Genomic DNA, 10,000 nt, shown 5'->3' with positions numbered 1-10,000 from the left:
TTTACTAAGTACACATACCTAGATTTTGATTATCCGTTAGGAACGTTTGCTGTAGATTCAAATGGTCAAAGAGGGCGAGCATGCGGTGACTGCGGCTTATATACTGTGGTAACAAGATATGACGTCACAATCACAAACGGAATATCATGACAACAACTCACAACAGCCTCGATCGAGATACTACACACCAACACACAAACACACAACACAACAAGGGATATTATTCCCTACATTCCTCCCCTTCTAAAACAAACCTCAGTCTCCAGTTTGACATCCTATAGCAAAAAATAAGAAACTTCTTACCTTATGAGGCGTTGCTCCACTCGAGTCATAAAATGGGGGAAATAACAAAACCAAAAAAATCTCCCTTCCCGGGCTTGAAAGCTTGAAAAATTAAATGGATCTTCCTTGTAAAAAAAAAGGCTTGAAATAAAATAAAAATCCGCAGGGGATTCTCCTCTCCTCCTGGGTTATGTATATACATATTTATGTACATGGAAGGGGGTGTCCTTTAGGCGCCTGTAAAACAATAAATCATAGATTAATATACCTTGTACAGGTCATTACGGCAAATCCAAAGGACCAATTAAAAAGCCATTATATTTTAATTTTAAAAGCAAATTTAACATTTCTGGAGTTGGCTTTCAAAATATCATTAAGACTACTGCCTCTTAATTCTGCAATGACTTTAGCAGATTCCCCTAAGTAATATGGATGGTTATGTCTAATATGGGGATGAAATGGCAGGTAGGGGGAGTCTGTTTCAAGCAGGAGCCTGTTGCTCGGGGTTTCCCGTACTGCTTTTATTTGTTCCAGCCCAAAGTTTCTGACTAAACCAGAGTAGCTAAAGAAAGTGTTGGGAAAAATATTTAGCCATCTGTGTAGGGTGGTACTGTTACCTGAGAAACAATGCAACTGAATGAATTGTTCTCTACATAGTCTCTGAGAAAGAAATTCTAAACAGTGCGTATATGCCTTGTTCCCAAATATATCAGACTCTTTCCCCCTGACATGCAAGATAATTGGTTTCTGGGGGTTTGCACCAACAATAAGGCTCTCCACTAGAAACTCTTGCTCTTTCCTAGTGCCCCGTTTTGTCCAATCGAACCCAATTTCTCCTAACCCATGAATCATGTCCAGCTGGTTTAGGTTTTTTATCTTATCCCTAGCTGCTGACAACGCTTGCATGTTTAGGGTAGCGTGGGATGGGTGGATACCTACAGCTATCCCAAAGTTAGGGAATTTGCATGTCAGTGCTCTGAGCTCGCTCTCTGAAGGGAAACTTAAGGGATCGCAGTAAACTATTATTCCGCCTAAAAGAGGCAGGTCTACTGCCGGGTTGGGTGCGACATGGTACATCAGGAGTTGTTTTAACATGTCTAGAAGGTTCCTCTTTCCCTTAGCTTTATGCCATCGGTCCAAATGGAAGTGGGCATCTACTAGTCCAACACACTTACCTTCCTGGTCGGACAAATCCATGAGAAGATCGTCCATGGGTTTGTTCAACTGAAGACACCCCACTTCCGATTTCAAGCGGGCGAGCTCCGTCTTCGTTTCCTCCAGGTCTTTCTGGAGGCAGGCCAGGGAACCCTTTAGGGTCAAGTTCTCCTTCTGAAGGAGTTTCATCTGCTCCCTCCTGGCCTTGCTCCTCCTGGCCGCCCTTCCACCACTGTCTGAATGGCTATCAGACAGGGTTTCACCCCTCATGACCCGTGCTCCCGAGGGCGCAGCCCTGGTATCAACAGGTCGGGGTTGATAGGGGGGTCTTTCCGGCCTCCTTCCTTGGGCCGCACTTTTGTCAGACCTTGAGGCTTGGTGGTGGTGAGGCTCTGGCCGGTAATCATAGGGCCTATCTCGTTGATGTCGGGACCTGGAGTCCCGACGGCGGGAGTACGAGGGTCCTCTCTGTGGGGAAACTTGCCTTCCTCTTCCTCTCCCTCTCCGCCGGCCCTGGCCACGTCCCCTTCCATTGTCTCTTGGTGGCCCCTTAGCATCTCTAAAGGCCTGAAACTCAGCCATCAGCTGAATTACCCGGCTTTCTGTGCGGCGGTCCATGATGCTGCATAATGAGAGATGGAATTAGTCAATTATAACCTGTTTAACTTTGGGTTTGGCAACATGGACAATAGAATTCTTTTACCCGACTCATTTGATAATCAGTTAAATTCATGCACCGTCCATGATACCACTCAAAACAATTATCGCATTGGATCATGGTATCGCCATCGTCGGGCTGATTGCAAACGCAATATTTCTGGGCCTTACCTGTTATTATGGACTGCTGTTCATTTTCTATCCACACTGGCAAAGAACGGTCATTGCATGTTTTGAGACTATCATGGTTGACCACTTTCAGTTCTTTGTTCCTCAATTTTATTTTATAGATGAAAGGAGAGAGAACAGTCATTACAATGGCAGGACCTATCCAAACTGGTTTCAGCTTCCTGGATTTCCCACCCTTTCTGTTAAGGAGGTAAACAGCATCGCCCCTCTGGAAGGTGTGAACATGAGCGTTCAGGTCATGGTCCAGTTTCATCCTTTTTAATTCCGTCCTCAATGTCTTTCTAGCAGTCTCATGGGCATATTCTAAGCTTCCTTGTAGCTGCTGAACATATTCATCTGCGATTTTGCCCTCTTCTCTTGGTCCAGGGGTTACTAGGTCATTCGGAGTTCTTAGCTCTCTTCCCAACATCAGTTTATTTGGTGTAAAGCCTGTATGCCGGTTGACTGAACTGCGGATGGCGGATGCAATCAGTGGCACGTATTCATCCCAGGTATTTGGCTTTGCTTGAATGAAGCTTCTTACTGCTGCCATCAGTGTTTTATTCATCCGTTCTGCTTGGCCGTTGGCGGATGGTCTGTAGGCGGTGGTGCGTATCTTTCTAATATGGAGGAGCCTACACATCTCCTTAAAAAGACTGCTCTCAAAATTTCTACCTTGGTCTGATACTAATTCCAAAGGGTATCCAAATCTTGAAAAAAAATCATTTACTGCTGCTCTTGCAGTTATTTCTGCTCCCTGTGAGGGTAGAGGTATGCATTCAATCCATTTGGTGAATTGATCTACGATTACGAGGATGTACTCATTACCATCTCGGGTCTTAGTCAAGGGTCCTAGGAAATCTATATGCACTTTCTCCATTGGTATACCTGCATGGTCTTGTACTAATGGGTGTCGGTGCTTTTTATTTCCATGTTTGTTTTGGTTGCACGCTGAGCAGCCTTGAACATATTGCTTGACATCTCTAGAAAGCTTATACCAGAAATAGGATCCCTTAACTCTCAATTTCGTTCGTTGTACTCCTTGATGTCCTGCACTTGGGATGCTGTGACACAAGTTTAAAACCTCTTCTTTCAAACTTGGGGGTACTACTAATAGGTCTCTCCCTTCATCCGCTCTTTTGTAGATGAGGTCATCTTGTAAGTAGAAAAGATTCCTATTTAGCCAGTAGTATTTTTGAGCAGCGTTAGCAAGCCTGAGGTCTGCATGGGGCGGTGATGATTTGTCCTTCAACCAATCGACTAGGAACACTACGCTAGGGTCTTTGGTTTGTGCTTCTTTCCATTCTTGTTTTGTCTTAATGATGACATCTCCAGGGTCTATCTGGTTATATGGGTGGGTACTGGAAAGATCTCGAATCACAATGCGGATACCCGCTGTTAATCTGTCATGATTAGGCTTCTTATCTTCGGGTTGCACTGTGGGTAAGGGGACCACATCATCTATGTCATCTGAAAATTTTGTCCATATTCCATGTATCCTGGTACAATAATTGCATCCACCGCAAGGAAGTTCTGTCAAGTCTTTTGTTTCTGCATAGTGAGGACAAAATGTGGCTGCATCTGGTGGTCTTGACAGCGCATCTGCATTCTTGAGTTTAGCCCCAGGTCTATGTTCAATTTTCATGGAGAAAATACTGATAGCCTCTAACCATCTAGCAAGTTGGCCTTCTGGTCTCTTAAAATTCATCAGCCAGGTGAGGCTTCTATGATCTGTGCGCAGGAGGAATTCCTTTCCCAACAAATAATGTCTGAAGTGGTTGGTAAACCTGACAACTGCTAACAATTCCTTTCTGGTGGTACAGTAGTTCCTTTGTTGGGGGGTTAGGGTAAAACTTCCATAGGATATGGCTCTCTCTACTCCATCTTGTACTTGGAGGAGCTCTGCACCTATCGCAACATCAGATGCATCGGTGTCGAGTATGAAATGGCCTTGTGAAACAGGGATTGCTAGGACTGGTGGTGTGCAAAGAAGTGCCTTGGAGTGATCAAATGCTTGTTGCTGTTCCAGGTCCCAGTAAAATTGTTTCTTCTTCAGCAACCTTGTGATCGGCTCCATGATCTTTGCCATGTCCTTTATAAAGGCCCTGTGGAAATTAATTAACCCGACATACCGTTCTACTTCCTTGATGGAGGTAGGTGGAAGCCAGTTTTTGATCACTTCAATTGAAGCATTAGTTAACATCATGCCATTCCTACCTACCTTCCTTCCCAAGAATTCCACTTCTTGTTTAAATAGGTCGCATTTCTTGGGTTTCAATTTTAGCCCAAAACGGCGGAAACGCTGAAAAACCAGTTCTAGGTTTGAAATATGGTCGCTAAAAGACTTACCCAGAACAAGTGTATCATCAAGGAAAGCTAGCACCCTTTTCCAGTTTAACCCTCTAAGTACCAGGTTAATGACCCTAGAGTATGTGCTTGGACTGTTGGATAGTCCAAATGGAAGTTTATTGAACTCAAAGAGTCCCTGGCGGGTCCGAAAAGCCGTCTTGTGCTTGGAGTCTTTATGAACTGGGACTTGCCAATAAGCGGAGTTAGAATCCAACTTTGAATACCAGAGGTTACCTTCCAGTGCGTCAATGCATTCAGACATGAAGGGTAGCGGGAAGACATCTTTCTTTGTGACATTATTGAGTGCCCTGTAATCAATACACCAACGTACTGATCCATCCTTTTTCCTCACAAGTACAGGTGCCGCTGCCCAGCTCGAGTTTGAGGGTTGTATGACTCCTGTTTAAGCATTTTTTCTAGCATTTCATCTTCTTCTCTGGTGAAATGTACAGGGGTGCGACGCAAACCTAGTTTAATTGGCTTCGCTTCTCCGGTATCAATATGATGTTGAATTGCTTGGAATTTTCCGAGATCAAATTCACTACTTGCGAAGATATCCTGATATTCCATTAGCAATTGCTTCACCTTGCCGTGTCTCTCTTTATCCAAAACTTGTGTAGCTCTCTCCCAGAGATCACGAAGTACTTCTGGTAATTGGGAGGCTTGGCAAGAAGTGCTTGATATGGAGTAGCCCAACTCTCGGTTTGTAGAGGAGATTTTGCATTTCTCTATTCCTCTTGTATCATGCGAGTCATTTAATTCCAAGTCTAATATGTCCCTTTCTTCCAGGGGTAACAATTGTCCAATCTCAGTCCCTTTCTTGAGAGAACATTTATCATCTGGATTGATCCAACACACCACAATGTCTTTTCTTGTCACATACACGGCCTGGCCCACTAAAACAGGTAGGTCTCTGTGTGGCTCTAAGTACATATAAGGTGACATGGGTATATCATCCAACTTGATGCTTGTAATAAACTCTGATTGGGCTGGGATAACAATTTTACTAGATAAGACAACGTTGGCAACTACTTGGCTTCTATTGTCAACCGGTAAATGGGGTTGTATTGTATCACACCTAATATGGTTCGCTAATTTTCTTGTTGCCAGAGGGATGACTTGGCCTGGACAGTGTAGTAGTTGATTTTCCACATCAATCTTAACCTTAAGTCTTTTCAACAAGTCCATTCCCAACAGCATTGGGTCGAATATTGGTGCAACATAGAGATGGATGAGCAGGTATGTTTCCCCTAGTCTAAACTGTATTGGGCCAACCAGTCTTGCGGAGAAACTCTGATCTTTGCCAGCTGCATACATCTTGATAGTTTTTGTACAGGTGGGTGGAGGTTTCAATTTATCATAGACGCTCTCCGATATGATAGTGACATCTGCTGCTGTGTCTACAACTGCTTGGACTGGAATGTTTTCAATTCTACAGTAGACGTTTAAGGCGGATTCCGATTGTAGCCTTGCAATGCAGATATAATCCTCACCGTTTTGTAATTGTTCAGGATTTCGATAGGGTCGACGGGCTGTATTATCTGAGTAAGAGGGATTATTCTTCTCCTTATGTTCCTGTTTCTGTTCGTCTATGGCGGCATCAGTATGTTGCATGTCAGAAACTTGGTATTCCCTGTCTGCCCTTGTCTGGAGTGGGATCAACTGCGGGCTTAAATTGATCCCTGCCCTTTTGGCGTCTTGTCTTCCTTCACAGGACCTTTCTTTGGGCATTCTCTGGCAAAGTGGTCTTGACTTCCACAAGTAAAACAAGCGCCTGGAGATGGGGAATTAGAGCGTGATCTTGGGCGTGTGCGCCGGGCATCTCCCTGGAACCTTTCCAAAACTTGAGACTGGAGTGTGATCAAGGTATCTAATTTGTTTAGAGTCTGTTCATGCATGCTTAGCATTTTCTTAAACATCATTTCCACACTGCTGTCCGACCTTTGTTGAGCGCCTGCTGCCCTGTTGGTAGAGTTGCGAGTCACTGCTCTAACACAGTTATAATCATCAAGCTCTTCCGAATCTGACTCTGTTTCTGGCTCATAGCGATTCACCGCTTGGATAGTAGGCTCTCTGAATCGTACTGTGTTTCCAGAGGTGCTTGCCTTATCTCTTCGTGAACGCCATCCAGTTTGTTGAGAGTTCCTAAATAGCTTATAGGTTCGAAGGGCTTGATCCATGGTGGCACATTCTTGACATGCGATATATTGTGCAGCTTTTATATCATTTAGCCCCGTCACAAAATGGGCCACTACTTGTGCCTCCAAGTGGTGTGGGGATTGTCCTGGGAAAGCTTGGAGTGCCAGTTCCCACAGTCTGTCTGTGTAGTCCAGAACATCCTCCTCCTCGGCCTGGATGGTACTGTTGAATTGTATCAATGCTGCATGTTGCAGTTGTTGGCCGCCAAATCTATTCCTTAAAGCCCCATATGCTTCCTCAATATTTATGAAGACTGTTGATTGGTGGATACGCGATAGGTAATCCGCGGCTTTTCCCTCCAATGCTAAGTTTAAGAAATACAGTTGATCACGAAGGTGCTGGATATCGTGATACTTCAAAAAATTTTGGAAACTGTATACGAATGTGTCCCATCTTCCAGTTCCATCAAACGATATTGATCTTGGTAGCTGCACTCTGGATGGGGGAAGCATGTATGAGTATTCATTTGGCATCTCATAGTTGGGCTTGTTATCAGGGTTGCGGGATGCAAACAGGACGTCACGATATGGCAACTGTCTTGCTTCGTCTCTCCACCTCGGACGTTCGTTGTACCTATCAATCACATTTTGGACATCACCGTACATCGGGGCATCCTTCCTGATGGCCTCGTATGCGCTGTCCTACTTTGCCTTACTGGATCTCTTCTACTACTTTGTTCCTCTCTCATGTGCATTGGTGCTACATCTTCCTCTGTAGGGATCCCTCTTGCAAATATTCACCGGGTCATAACCTTTACCTTGGAGATCCCCCTTAAAGGGATCCTGACCAAGTTTACCCCCCTGTGAAAAAGGCACCCCTTCTTGATCGGACAGCGGAAAGGTTGCTCGGCGTGACATGCTTGGTGAGTCATGAAACTCTTCACGTGGGAAAGGTCTCATATCGCCATTTTGATTTGCACCTGAAGCATCAATCGCCTTTCCTCGCGACTTATCAGTAGCAACCATTTCGGGTTGCGAAACGGCTCGTCGAGCGAGGTTTTTAGGTTCGAACGGTTCACCCCGCAGGTCTACGTTACTGCTACTCAAGTTATCCAACGGGCATGCTTTATCCGGGGTACTAGCCTGGGAAGCTGCGGCAGCTGGTTCCTCAGGATTTACCCAAGCACCGGTAGACGGAACCGCAAAATCAAAAAGATCTAACATTTGATGTTAGCAACCTTATCTTCCAAATCGTCTCTAGTTAGAAAACCCTTCTGAGCACGCAGGTCTAACACTTTGCGAGCCAGTGACTTGCTGATCAATGAAGATCTGGCAAGATCTTTGGATGAGATTGAGTTGATCATGATTTTGAATCCATTTTAAATGAACTGAAACAATATGAATAGATTTTGTCTCAGTGAAATTGCTCACATGGATTGAATCTAGGCCATAGCCAACTTTGTGACAATTTAGGGTTTTCTATTCTTGTCATATTAGATTGGGGTATGTAGACAATTTGGTGACTGGGACAGGTAATTTGTGAGCTAAATGTCCCACATATTGGACGGAAAGAGTTTCAGGGAAACGTCCAATAATTAATAGGGGTAGTTAGGAGCATGTAAGTTAAGATGAACGCTTCTGTCTGGTGAGACCCAACTAGCCGCCTGTGTAGCTTGGTCAGCTAGTTAGGTTTATCACTTACAACTTAGTCTAGTTAGTCTACCTGAGTTGAGTCCAGTTACTGTTGACTTTAAAACTAGAGATAGAGGTAATTGACCAGCAATCTGGGAGCCATGCAATGCATAGAATAGTACTCCAGATGTCAGTCCTTGAGACTCTAGTCTCATGCATAAAAGATAAGCACCCTACCCTGTATGCATGGTGGGTCTTGATTAAACTCAGTTTAGACAGATTTCGACTTCTGTTGTAATCTTCTGGTTTAACACTTACAGCTTAGAGACTAGTCAGCTAGTCTACCTGAGTTGAGTCCAGTTACTGTTGACTTTAAAACTAGAGATAGAGGTAATTGACCAGCAATCTGGGAGCCATGCAATGCATAGGAATAGTACTCCAGAAAGCAGTCATTGAGACTCTAGTCTCATGCATAAAAGATAAGCACCCTACCCTGTATGCATGGTAGGTCATGATTTAAACTCAGGAGTTTAGACATCGACTTCGCCTTCTGATGGATATGTTTTCAGAGTATGGATGTAAAGAGTTCAGATAAACATCCTATACTTAATAGGGTTGTTAGGAACATGTAAATGAGATGAACGCTACTGTCTGGTGAGACAAAACTAGCAGCCTGTGTAGGTTGTTCAGCTAGTTAAGTGATTTATCACTTACAACTTAGTCTAGTTAGTCTACCTGAGTTGAGTCCAGTTACTGTTGACTTAAGAACTAGAGATAGAGCTGATTGACCAGCAATCTGGGAGCCATGCAATGCATAGGAATAGTACTCCAGATGTCAGTCCTTGAGACTCTAGTCTCATGCATAAAAGATAAGCACCCTACCCTGTATGCATGGTAGGTCATGATTTAACTCAGTTTAGACATCGACTTCGACTCTGTGTAGTAATGCACTATTAGGTGTTCACCAGTTCAGCTAGTAGATATTAGTAGTCTACCTAGATTTTGAGTCCAGTTACTGTTGACTTAAGAACTAGAGATAGAGGTAATTGACCAGCAATCTGGGAGCCATGCAATGCATAGGAATAGTACTCCAGATAGCAGTCATTGAGACTCTAGTCTCATGCATAAAAGATAAGCACCCTACTCTGTATGCATGGTAGGTCATGATTTATTAAACTCAGGAGTTTAGACATCGACTACGACTTCTTGTGTAAGTAAAAACACCATGACACCTATTTTATGAGTGGTTCACCAGATCAGCAGATAGTTATAAGGAATAATGCATAGTAGGTCTCATCTCCTAGTCATTTAAAGCATTTCCAAATAACAATTCAATGAAAATGGGAAAGGTACTCACCAATATTTTGTTCCTTTTTTGTAGAGTGAAAATCTCTCTAAATATTATCGTAGTTAAATCACTGAAATACTGATAATTAGTTGAGAATTGCCGACCCCTAAAACGGCGAATAGCTGCAAAAATAGCAGTTAAGACCTCTCTGGTTGGGTAGCATCCACCAACTCCCATGTAATCCAGAGGAAAAATATCGCGGCGCATCTAAACATAATCCGTTGAAATTTTAGAACAATGCTAACTAACGACGGACTTGTTTACAGAACTC

At 43.7% G+C, this 10,000-nt stretch overlaps 1 protein-coding gene across 4 annotated transcripts in view; it reads left to right on the top strand.

Moving 5' to 3' along the window:
* LOC144956790 (uncharacterized) overlaps positions 1-10,000 on the top strand; it is an 18,668-nt gene that overhangs the window by 891 nt on the left and 7,777 nt on the right. Inside the window, exon 2 of one of the 4 annotated variants that reach the window (XM_078887513.1) lies at positions 6,326-6,477. The exons of the other annotated variants lie outside the window; for them this stretch is intronic. The gene's annotated coding sequence lies outside the window, so the exon portion shown is untranslated. The remainder of the gene's footprint in view (positions 1-6,325; positions 6,478-10,000) is intronic. 4 annotated transcript variants of the gene reach the window in all.

Source organism: Berghia stephanieae, chromosome 11 (genome assembly GCF_034508935.2).
Source record: "Berghia stephanieae isolate SIO BIC M18660-M18661 chromosome 11, UCSD_Bste_1.3, whole genome shotgun sequence".
NCBI lineage: Eukaryota > Metazoa > Mollusca > Gastropoda > Nudibranchia > Aeolidiidae > Berghia > Berghia stephanieae.
The sequence above is the reverse complement of the archived record's forward strand: the minus strand, read 5'-3'. Positions and strand labels throughout refer to the sequence as shown.